We start from the raw sequence: 13,261 nt of genomic DNA, 5'->3' as shown, positions 1-13,261 counted from the left end.
GAAATCTCGCTTTTAAGAAAATTAACTTCTAAAAAAACTAGCTTCTGAAGAACTCGCTTCTCTGTTTCGAAAATATGCATGTCTTTCCAATATGAAAAATACAGACCTTTATTTGTATTGTTTTATTTAAAAACGATATTATTATTTTGGTTTTTTGACAAAACTTTCTATTGTTTCGAGGCAACTTGATCTAAAACACAGCTCTGTTCCACTTTGTCAAATGGTTCAAACCCTGATCAGTTATTTTTATCGTATGACCCATTATCAACCACCTCTGACGCCATTAAAACGGAAGGAAAAAAACATTAAACGAACCTTAAAATTCACGCGTGTCCGCCATTATCGAATCGATTATCCGATCGTTGGAACAACCTGGAAAGGATCGCCGAAAGAACCCGATCACGCGTGTCGAACGTTCAAGAAATCCGGCCTGCTTTTCGTACAAAAGAAAAATAAATCCTGACGTAACCCGTCGAGAAATGGAGAGAGAAAGAGAGAGAGAGAGAGAGAGAGAGAGAGAGAGAGATTGTTTATCTCGGGAATCGAGGTCCCTTTGCAACGTAAAAAAAAAGGGTTCGATCGGGGAGAAAAAAAAGGAAATAATATTCTGCCCCGTAACCCAGACCCCCCTCCCCCTTCTTGTTCTCGATACCGTATTGAGGGCAATGAATGAGAAAAAAAAACGAAGGAAACTCAATCGATCGCGATTGGGGGGGGGGGGGGCACGACCGATGTGTCACTGATCGGGACGGCATCATCGAACGTTTTTCCAGCGTGCCAACAATGAGTTTCGACCAACAAAAGGGCAGGTAGTGCCACGTTTTGCTTCCTTCTTCCGCGGAACCGGCACCGGAAGAATATTCTGCTCCATTTTATCATTGACAACGCGAAATTTATTAACACTTTCGAGATTAGGTCTCGCGATGTAAAAATCCAAATGTCGCAGAATATTTGAACAAATACGTTGATACCGACGATTGTAATCGAGTGATTCCAGCAATTTTCATGTGGAGGTTTGATTATTAATTTTAGTTACGATGTACTCTGTGAATTGCTTTTTAATTGCAGATTTTATTCGTTTAAGTCGCATTGTTTTAATTGTGATATTTGTACAATGTAAAATGTATATAATATGTAAATGTAATGTAAGTACAAGTAAAATACAAAATCATAGAAATAATATACAAATTATACTTGATTTTAGATTCATTTTAATCAGCACTCAAAGAGTATAATGCATAATACGTATAATAAATCCAATGTAAATACAAGCAATACGATCTAAATTCAATTCATACAATTATTATAGAATATAATACAAAATCATAGAAATAATATACAAATTATACTTGATTTTAGATTCATTTTAATCAGCACTCAAAGAGTATAATGCATAATACGTATAATAAATCCAATGTAAATACAAGCAATACGATCTATATAAATTCAATTCATACAATTATTATAGAATATAATACAAAATCGTAGAAATAATATAAAAATTATATCTGATTTTATATTTGCTTTAGTCAGCACCGGAATGCTCAATAAATTACAAAGCTATAGTGTAAAATCGGTGAAATAATACAAAATATAGATAAATAAAATGCTACACGAAAATGTAGAGCCTGGGCTGCCTTTTACCCCCTAGCTTCTTCGCGCGACTCCCGCCAGTCGCCCTGTAGCATTATTAATTCCCCTGCTCGTCCTCAGCATCATTCACGCTAAGACAATTTTCAATTTGCTATCATCGCCTCGAGTTTCTCCGGAACAGGCCTTTCAAGACGGTCGCGTTCCGAACGAGCGTAATAAATAAAACATTTCATCGGAATCAATACCCAGTCAAAGCAATCGCTCTCTGTCTGCGAGCAAGAATTATTATGATCGTTATTCTCACCTGCTGGCCCCTCTCTCCTCCCTCTCCTTTGCTCCCGCCGTCTCCCCCATCCCCCTTCCTTCTCGCAGGTTCGTCGGTTCAACAGGGTTTCACCAGAATTTCCAGCTAATAACGCGCTCGCGCTCGTTATCGCGCGTCACACGTGAATTAGCACCGAGCTAAGGGAACTCGTGCACGCTCCACTCGGCGTGTTTCCTTTGAATGTTCGTCGTTTCACTGCTGAAAATTGTTTATAAGTGAGAAACGGAGAAAGGCTCGACTGGAGAGGGGGTTCGGGTGCGGGGGAGAGTGCGGGGAGGTGGGAGGGGGGGCTTCGAGCGGGGCATATAATCCAGCGTTTTCTGTCGGCAAACGTGTCAACGCGTTCCGCGGTCATTCGCTCCGCTGAAAGGGGGAAAATTGACGGCGACGGGGCTGCCTGGCGAGTTTCAAAGTGTAAATTAGGTCATTGTTGATCGGTATGCGAGGTGCAATTACACTGTATCAAGGCTTTCACGCGGTTATCGCTCTCGGGCCCCGCGACCCGCCTTCCGACCCTCCGCGCCGAATCGAAAAATGCTGAATGGAGATCGAAGAGGCTTTGACTACCGCCCCCTGTTCACTCGATTCCCTGTTTCGATGTTAATTTTCACGGTCTTAGCCGCTGTCGTCCAATCGCCGGCGCGGCGAAGTGGCAAATACGCTCTGTGCGGGGGGTAGATGCGGCGGTCTGCTTGTTAATCGCGCTCAAGCTTCGTAGAAAAATTCAGAAGAAATCCAGGAATCAAGAATATTTGAGTTGCAATTTTTCCCGATGCTACGACGTATTCGTATATTTTTAACATTAAACCTACCGAGATCTAATAGCGACTAACAGGTGTTGCCTTATAAAAATTACAAGATAGAATTTATTTGAATTTTTCACAATTCTTAGAATAGTGTCTGCCTGAATACAGAAATATATTCAACAATTTTTAGCGGCTTTATGACTTCAATAATTATGAAATCAAAAATGTGAAACCGGTCATTTGGCTGACAGTGGTAGGTTTAATATTAATAAAATATTTTCAAACCAGGACAAAATGAAACAAAGAAGAACAATTAATTCCAAAATTTGTTGAAAAATGCATGCCTTCTTCTAATAATTTTAATAAATCTAGGAGAAGGTAGCAATGTCCTTAAATTTATTTAATGTGTTTTTTGGTACAAGAAACAGGTTAAAAATCGACTACTGAGGTAGATCAGCATAATTTCAGCATGCCTACACTTCGGATAATAGGCCCGACAGTCCCAACAGTTCAAAAAAGACATAAATTCAGCCGGCTCCCACGGGTTAATTTGTTAATAAGACGTCTGCGGACTGCGGTGAGCACGCGTCGGCCGCGATAAACGCGAACCCTTCGAAAATTCGTTTTCTACGAGCCACCCCCGGGCAGATATCGGTGTGCGCGGCCGATTGAAAGGAGGGTGTCATTGTTGCCAGCTTTTAAATCGCGAAAGGGCCCGCCGCCGCTCGCGGATTCAATAAAGTAACGATTCACACCGTTATCTGGATCCCGCAGATTGGGGTTCCGCGCGTTGATCTGCCCGATACGTGTGGCCGGATATAACGAGGGCCATCGCGCACTTACGCCCCCTCTTCTGTCCCGAAACAAAACGGGGAAACGCGTCCTTTCGATGAAAAGAACGGGACCAGCTTGGGGGCGGAAGATAGCGGCCCTGATGAAATTCAGAGAGATAATCGTCTAGCTTGTTAGTCCGTTTGACGTCTTTCATTTATTTATTCATTAATTTCGACCATGCGTACGTTTCATGCTGTAGTCTATTTCGAAGGATTTCGAACAACGTCTGAAAATGTCTACAAATGTTTAAAAAGAATTATTTCTCTTATTTCTTTTTTTTTAAACAAATTTTATCCTCGATAAAATGATATATAATCATTTTTATAAAATTTTGTATTAATTTTTCGATTTCTATTAAAAATCCACTACAATTTATATACGATCAAAAATATATTATAATGTTTTTTATTGTAAGATTGTCTAAGAATGTCTAAGAGTTTCTGAAAATGTCTGAAAATATCTGAAAATGTCAAAAAATCATGTCATTGCATTTTCATTTATGCGTTCATTGCATTAAAGCATTAAATATTTGTTCAAATAAAATCAATCCCTGCTAGCTCCCAGAAATTGTTACGAATAAATGTAGAAGTGTTGAGATACTGATTCATTGATCTGAAAACACACCAAAAATTAAATAGAATAATTAAGCTATTGAAAAACGATGAATGTCTCGTGTTTCTTCCGACTCGTCATTGTTGGCGACTTTTTTGGCAGACGTTTAAAAAAAAAAAAATAGAAAAATTGAAACAACAAAAGCATGGTTTTTTTCGAAAGGTCACGTGCGAGGCATTGATCCCTATTTCAATCCTTCATCCCCCAAGCAATTCACCGCGTGGATGAGTCACCGCGTCGCGATGTCGATTCGTCGTCGTTGCCGTCGGTAATCGACTCGACAATCGATCGTTTAATGCGACGGAACCACAATCAATAATCGAGTCGACAGCCTAAGAAATTAAGAATAGATCTTTGCGAATCTTAATACCTGAGGTACCGTTGTCGAGAATCCACTCGACGCGCTGGTAAAAAAGTTAACGAAGTCCCAAAATGAAAACGACGTTCCACAAAAAACTGAATCGACGCCGGCCCGTTTCGTTGTGCAGCCAGCTTTTGCAATATACGGCAAACGTGTAAAAAGAATGAGAAGAAATTAACGTTCGTCGAGCCAACAATCCTTTGACCACATTGACACACGATTAGTATAAAAAGCATAGCTTACAAGCGGATGTAATTAATCATCCGACTGAAATGTATACTCTCTGTTCTAGAAGTACGAGCCAATCGCAATAAATGCAACTGCTTTTAATAACTTTTACAATTCACGTTAATGGGGGATCAACATTTTCTATTGTATGTGTCTGTGTGTGTGTGTGTGTGTGGGCTTCTTTGAATAAATATAGAAACACAATTAAATAAGATTAATTAAAGATACAAAATTATTTGCTGCTATACTGTGGCTCGCAACGACTTCTGTAAACGTTTTATAATTTTTATTTAACAAGATATTGATTCACTCTAAACATTCAACATTTTTACATGCGCTTAACATTTTTTAAATACTTTTTGAATTCTTTTAGCTGAGTGTATTTAATGTAATATAAAAAATCCATTCAATCTGTAATTACATATTTTATTAAATAATTCAAGTATTCTAATTTCTTTTGTTAGCACAGACTATTACAATTCTTGGACGATCCTTGCATTAGGATTCTCTTGTCCACAATATAGTATTGTCGACAATACTTTGAAAATTAATAAAAGAAGTGTGAGAAGCATCAGAAGATGGAAACAGCGGTCACGTTGCAAATATTGTTTATGGCGACAGTTCCTTGGAGTTGCAATTACTAAATGGGGGCGGGTCGCATAAATCAACCGGGATTAACCGCGAACGATCTGGAAAATCGTCTGTAACAGCTACGAGAAGCGACAAAATGGAACGAGGCTCGCCTCCGAATCGCGGTGGGACGTCCTCGATGGCATCCACGTATGAGCATCCGTGCAGCGGGAGGCCGCAACCAGGTGTACGGGTGTGAATAGACCATCGGCTAATTTACATACACCGAAAACCGGCGTGCCAGCTCCTCGATGGCCTGGAATTCCCGGCAACAAAGCTCCTACGTTTTATCCGGCGGGTGTATCACGGCCGGCTGGAAACCAAGAAATTCACTACCTGTTAGTTTCGATGAAAAAGCGGCCGCGGAAGACGAACACGGGCCCCTTTTCATCCAGGTGAGGCTACCTTGTCTGCGGCGGTGTTTGAACATTGCGATGCGACACCTGAATCGAGGATTTTAACGCTGGAACCATATGAAACTTGTCGAAACGATACTATTACAAATTTGTTAATTTATGATAATTGAGATTGTGTTACAAATTTTTTTATTTACCATTATACTGAGATATTGAGATCGTGCCTGATCGCGTAACTGTTGAAATACAATTATTATTACCGTGATACAATTATAATTATCGTAGTATAATTATTACTACTGTGACTCAATTATAATTATCGTAATACAATTATTATTACTGTGATTCAATTATAATTATTGTAATACAATTATTATTACTGTGATTCATTTATAATTATTGTAATACAATTATTATTACTGTGATTCAATTATAATTATCGTAATACAATTATTATTATTACTGTGATTTAATTATAATTATCGTAATATAATTATTATTACTGTGACTCAATCATAATTATCGTAATACAATTATTATTACTGTGATTCAATCATAATTATCGTAGTACAATTATTATTACTGTGATTCAATTATTACTACTGTGACTCAATTATAATTATCATAATACAATTATTATTTACTGTGATTTAATTATAATTACCGTAATACAATTATTATTACTGTGATTCAATTATAATTATCGTAATATAATTATTATTACTGTGATTCATTTATAATTATTGTAATACAATTATTATTACTGTGATTCAATTATAATTATCGTAATACAATTATTATTACTGTGATTCAATTATAATTGTGATAATAAAATTATAATTACTGCAATTCGAATTATTGTATTGTGTTACGATTTTTTAAATTTATGACAATGAAGATTGCACTCTAAATGTAATTTATGATTATTTAGATTGTACAGATGTGTTTGTAGGAAATTGTTCAATGAATTTAAAAATGATGCAGAATAGAAATAAATATCACAGTCTAATGTAAAGTACTGGATTGTGGACGTGGCGTAATTATGACAAAGTAAACGCAATCGAGAACCGTGGAAAGGGTAAAAAGGTTGGAGATTATTAGTTCTGGAAACATGTTTATCACGTTGCATATCCGACCGAGCAACTATGGCAGCGCTAAGCAAATGATAAGTCGCGAATGCTCTGAAAAGGGGACAGTTAATGCCACGATAACAACCGAGGCGTGCTCAACGAATTATCGCCTAATCTCGGCGAACACGGACCGGTTGTTTGCGGTGTAATTATTTCGAGCAGGTGGCTCACAGAGTTAGTAATCCCCGGGTTGTTTATGGGAGTCAATCGTTGCTGAGCAAACATTTGCCATAACCCCGTCGCCCCTCGAGCCCCGCCAAGATCATTCGCCATCACAGAGAAACAATTCGTGGCTCATCAATTGTCACGATTAGATCGCGAATTTTTGTGCAGAATAAAAATTGACTGCATCAGTTGCTAGGAATAAAAATCAAGTAACAAGTTCATTCTTCCTTTAATCATTTTAATAGACTAAAAATAATACCTTCACCGTACCTACCCGATTTTACCATAAATGCATAAAATCCGCAGTCTAGTCACGAGCAAATACCTCAAAAAAGAAAAGAAAAAAATAGAAAAATTGTGATCCGTTTAGAAATAATTGCATCGGAGAGGTTCTAATTTGTACATTTAATTCACCTTTGCGAATTAGAACGGGCGTGGAAACATTTCATTAGGTAATCGGTCAGAAACAAATTCCTACGGCCGGTTTTTGCGTTTCTTTTTGCGCACAATTCTGTAAACTGCGGAAATCGCGATGTTACGCGTTTTGTTGTCGAGCACCGAAATAAGATGAAGTTGAAGAAGAAGTTCCGGACCACACTGAGGTTCGAAATTCGCGAGCGATTGGCGCCATTTTTCACGGTTCTTCCTTGACCCGCATTGTCACGCGCGTGGCGAGAACCGTTGCCATAAATCGCGAGTTCGAGATCCTCGATCAAAGTAAAATTAAAATTATTTGCACCGATTTTTCAAACCATGGCCTTTCTGTATGAACTTCAATAAGCGAAAAATATTACATTGACGTTCTGAACGAATGTCTTTCAACCCTTTTATTTAAGTTACAGCTGCACAAATGCTCAATTTGCCATAATTGCATAATTTGTCATAAATGTAGCATTGATCAAGAAAGCATAATTTCTCACAAATATATTTACATATCATTTATAGAATTTAAGTTGCACTTAAAGTCACATTGAATGTGATTATGATTTGTCATAAATGCATAATTTACCATAAATAAGTTCGTATACGTGTAATTCATGCAAACATAGTAGATCCACGTAAGAAGCACGATTTCACATAGAATCGCGTCCGATCTGCTCATGATTTGTCGTAAATGCATAATTTATCATAAATAAATAAATAACAAACATTGCAGATTCGCGGAAGAATTTCGCGAAAACGATATCCAGTTTCTGGCGAGGAATTGAAGAATTCCATTTGAATCGTACGGCAAAAATATCCGCGAGAACCCGACCTACTCCAACCTATTTACCGCGACCCTCCTAACTATAATGCCGTCGATGTAATTCCTTCCGGTGCGTGGCAGCCTCGGGTCGCTGAAAGAAATCAGGAAAAAAGACGGCAGAAGGAAGAGGGCCGATGGAGTCGATTCCTCGAGTGCAGGGTTCAATCTGGGTTGAACCAACGCCGAGGTCCCCGGCAGCCTCCCCTGAACAATGATCAACGATTAATTATACCGTTCGCGGCTCGTGTCGAGGCCGCGCGTGTAAAACGCGTTCGAGTGAACAGGGGCGCGTGATTAAGCATCGCCGGAGGTGGTTGTCGTTGGAAAATCGAATCGAGCTATTCGAATTATTTATCGCGTTGCGTGAACAAACTTGCGATGCGTTCCGTTCGTTTCAGGATTAAATATTAGTGCACTAAATCCAGAGAAAAATATTCGGCAAAGTCGCTTCAGCTTCTGGAGATTTGATAAAAATCGGCGGAACGTTGGTTAATGGAATGAAATTTGATAGAAGTCAACAACATTGACAGAGCAAAATTAAAATGCCTTTAATGATTATGAAGAAGTAATTTATTATTCATTTTTATTATAAACTGTAACCAGACTGCGGATTTTATGCATTTCTAACAAAAATCTACGAAAAGCTGTGTAGACAGTAGAAGAGTTCAAGGACGTTGTTATACGTTATTTCCAGCGAATGAAAATGATTAAAGGAGGGAAGACATTTTCTCCCAATTTCGCGTTTCTCCTAATTACCGCCGACAATTTTTATTTTGCGTAAAGAGACGTATAAATGTAAAAAGAAACAAGTTCCGTGATGAAAATTATACTTCCTCCTCCGAAGATATTAAAATATACCGGCAAGAGTGCGCCAATAAAATCATTCCCGCGTACGTCAGAATTTGTTGAAGCGAACAGCAGCTGTCGATCGAACCGGCAAGCCGAACGGAAAAAATTACCGAAATCAGCCGCAAGTATTTGGAACACTCTCGAGAGTCGTTCGGCTAACCGCGAGCCACATGTCGAAGGGTACACGACAAGCAGAAAAAGAAAACTGAGCAATTTTTCAGGAGGAACCAGAATGTTCGGCGAAGAACCATGATTGCCGTCGCGCGCGATCCAGCCTCGATATTTAAAGCTTGTACTCCAATAAACGCGGTTAATTGCCGCATCTTCGCATCCGGTAATTCGCATAGGTAACCAGCGAGTAACCTAACGCGATTATCATAACTCTTGTCGATGACTCTCGAGGGCGAGACGTGGTTCCCGCGATTTTGGTCCCGCATTGATGCTCCGCTATGTCGAAAGTAATTAATCCTTCACGGCGGTTTCAAGTTTAATCCGGGGAACGGCCCAGGAAAAACGTCCGGGGAAACCGTCGACCGGAAGTGGATGGTTCCGCGGCGCGGAGGCTCGAAATGCCAATGGCGGATCCACGCTAATGAAGCCGCGAGGTGGTGGACGAGCTACCGCGACTGATTTACATTCCGGTTAAGTGATTTTAAGGTATATAACTGGCGAAAGCCACTCGTTCAACCCGTTGCTCGTCGTTCTATAATGAATTTAATGAGAAAACCGTCCGCAGCGTCTTTTGAACGGCAAACAGTTGACGAGGGTGGGCGGTGGTGCCGGGGGGGGGGTAGAGGAGGAGGGAGGCGAGGAGGGTCAGATGCTGTCGGGCAGCTTCGATCCTCCGGTTCGTCGCGGGACTGACGGCACGTATAATTAGTAATTAAATTGTCCGTCGTTCACGTCGAGCACCGGTAGCCGAATTCTAGACAATCACCGGCCGATTTGCGGCGATTTCTAACGAGATGAAAAGTGAACGGTCCGAAGAACTGGCTCCCGGGAACCTGTTCCACGGACGACGACGACGATGATGATGATGATGATGATGATGACGTTGACGCAATCCTCTCGGCCAGACTTTGTCTCTCCGTTCGGGCCCCGAGCCGGCCTTCGTCACGGATGTCTTATCGGATGTTGTAACACGCCTCGATCACCTGGGAAAGTGGCTCGAATTCTTTCGATGCTCCGTGGAGAATACCTTTTTTCAGCTGGATCGAAAGTAGATTAGAACCGGTAGCTATGCTCGTTCGCGGAATTCCATGGAAACCGCTTCGAATCTCTTAGAATCGTAGTTGTTTATTCGATTACGGTAGTTTCTCGTTAATTCGCGCTCAGATTGCCCACAAAAATGGACAATGCGGGAAGAGGAGAAGATAGGATTATTCGTTTTTATAGTTGTTGACGAACGGTAACTACTTTTAAATGAGCTGCAAGGCTCGAATAATCGTATCTCCTCTTCACAAGTTATCCATTTTTGTGCGAAATCTGAGCGCGAATTAGGGAGAAATTACTGTATATTGTAAGTCGTATCGCTTTTCGATGCACGTCGCGAATTTCTGATTAGTAGACTCTGGAGATTTTATGCGTTCATGGCAAAAGTGAGTAGGGTGACGGAGCCGGTTACTGTTGGGCGATCAATTGTTGTGCCTTTGGTTTGTTTTCGGAGCGTAGTTAACTTTATATTCATCGAATAACACACGTTAGATTTCGTTATTGTATAATAAACAAAATACAATAATTTATTACTATTTCATCCTTCAGTGAAAGTTTCATTCTTCGAGTTTATAACATCGTATACGCTAACTAAGAATAAAACATCAGCGAAACATTCGTTTTTAAATTAAATTGACACGACTATCTGCATTTTCTTTTTGGGATTTCTCGTCATCCAAGTGTGCGAGTAATTTTTTTTAATAGATAGCAGTTTACTAGAACTAACAAACAATACTATACGCTTCTACATCCTCGATAATAAATCGACTTCGCCTCTAAAATCACTTCAGTCCCAAAATCACTTCCACTTGAAGTGCGAGAATTCGCGCCGAAGCTACAAGGTCGAACGGCATCGGTAGCGACCAGATCCGATGGAACCAAAAATGGTGTTTCGTTATTCCGAAAACAGTGAACGCGATATAGAAACGGATCAGCATATTTCAGCCGTCGGTGCGGCAGCGGACAGGAAACCGGGATTAAAATCGCAGCGAGAAAGAGGCGCACAGGTTTCACCTGAAACCGGGGCATTCAACGCCATCTTAAATCACTCCGCCTCCCGCGGAGCGTATCCTCTCGGCGGAACCTCTTCATCGGTCGGGTCGGTGCCGTGGTAACAGGACCTTTACATGGACCACTTAAAACCCCATCGGCAACAAAAGGCGACCGTGATCCCCACGATCAAATCCCTATCAGCTCTTCACGGGCCCCCGGCTTCTTCCCGGGCTGGGAATCAGGAAACCCACAAAAAACCGAATCCGAATCTGGCCAGCCGGAGGAGAAGGAGAAGGAGGAGGAGGAGGACGACGAAGAGATGGAGAACGAGGAGATCGAAGAGAAGAAAGAAGAGAAGGAAGACGAGGAGGATGAAGAGAAGGAGGACGAAGAGAAGGAGGACGAAGAGAAGGAGGACGAAGAGAAGGAGGCTGGAGAGCGCGTCGAGTCCTCTAAGCGGAGCATTCCAAAGTCAACAGGTACTAATGAAGTCGTGAGTGGTTACCGGGAACGGTGCATCGGGGTTGAACGTCCTCGGGAAGGCCCGGCTGTGGTCGAAGGACGGGGAAGGAGGATGATTTAGATTCCACCTAAACGATCTGTCTAACCGGTGGAGAGGAAAGGTCCGCGGTTGACGGGCGTTCGGCTCGAGTTCATCGCTGCTCACTCGGTATAATGGATTTAATGAGAAGGTAGCCAGCGTCTCGGCTTGCCCGTGCTTGTCCTTGCCTCCTCCGGGTCCAGGAGAACCTAAATAGAAGCCGAGGAGAGGGCCCGAGGAGAGAGCACAGGCTGCAGGGGAGCGTGTCGCTAAGCGTGAACGCGTGTACGGGCGGCGAGGCGCGGCGCGGCGTCTCGACAACATAATGGCTCTCCAGAGATCAGAAACAATGGCGCAGGCCCTCGAGTGGATAATGATGGTGAAAATTGTCAGTTTGTCGCGGCAAGAGGCGTGCATAAGTCGGTAATCACCGTTCTCACGAGCGCCGCCTCATTATTGCTGGGCGGAGGAGGCCGTGCTACCGTGGCCGCTGCGCTTTTTTATCCAGTTACCAGCGGCAAACAAACGAGCTGCTGCTGCTGCTGCCGCCGCTGCCCGCCGACAGACCCCTGCCAAGCCGTCTAACTGCTCGTTACCTTTTCTTTTATGCCACGCAGAGAGACCTTGGGCTCTGCCAATGGCCAGCTTTCGACACTGCGGACCAATCACTCCCGGCCCTTTGACGGCCCGTTGATTAAGGTGACAGCGCTGACACCGGCCACGGATTCCGGGTGCTTATGTAAGGATTTCGCAAGTCCGGAGACGCGGCATGGAAGATGAACCCGGGAGCGTTCGCACCACTTCTGCGGCTCTGTGGTTTCGGAATGAAATTCGATGACCAAGTTGTTCGTTCGTTTTCTAGATGACTGTGCTGTATCGGGGACAATCTTTTGAAGACTTTTTCGGACACAGTGGAACCTCGGTTATTTAAATACGTTTTTGTAATCGGCCGAGTGAACGGTGTAATTTAAAACGGTGAAAAGGTGAAAAGAAACGAAGAACGTTGATCTATTAATTTGAACTTATTAACAGTATTAGAGAAGAAAATATATTGTGCTTGACTCCTGTGACCGGCGATCTGCGTAGATAATTTTTATCTCGTACGAAAATCCGCAGTCTAATTGTCACGACTACTTAATAAATTGTCTATTGGCATTAACTATTTCAATCGTGCACCAATAAATGTCCCCCCTCCCGTACTAAGCTGCCTAATAATTTTCTATGGAATTATTATACAGAAAAAGAATTTTAACATTCCTTTTTATATAGCAGAATAATTGAGAACTATTAATTAGCTACCGATAGGAAAAGCGTTGAGATTCTCGAAGCTTTTTAATTCTCGAAGGCGGACCTCTTAGAAAACGTTTCACGGAAACGAGGCTGATTCGAGAACTTTCTCACATCGGCACGCACCGGTCCCTTTCACGATCGGCGAAACCG

The sequence above is a fragment of the Megalopta genalis genome, chromosome 2 (genome assembly GCF_051020955.1).
Source record: "Megalopta genalis isolate 19385.01 chromosome 2, iyMegGena1_principal, whole genome shotgun sequence".
Lineage (NCBI taxonomy): Eukaryota > Metazoa > Arthropoda > Insecta > Hymenoptera > Halictidae > Megalopta > Megalopta genalis.
This window is presented reverse-complemented; position numbering follows the sequence as displayed.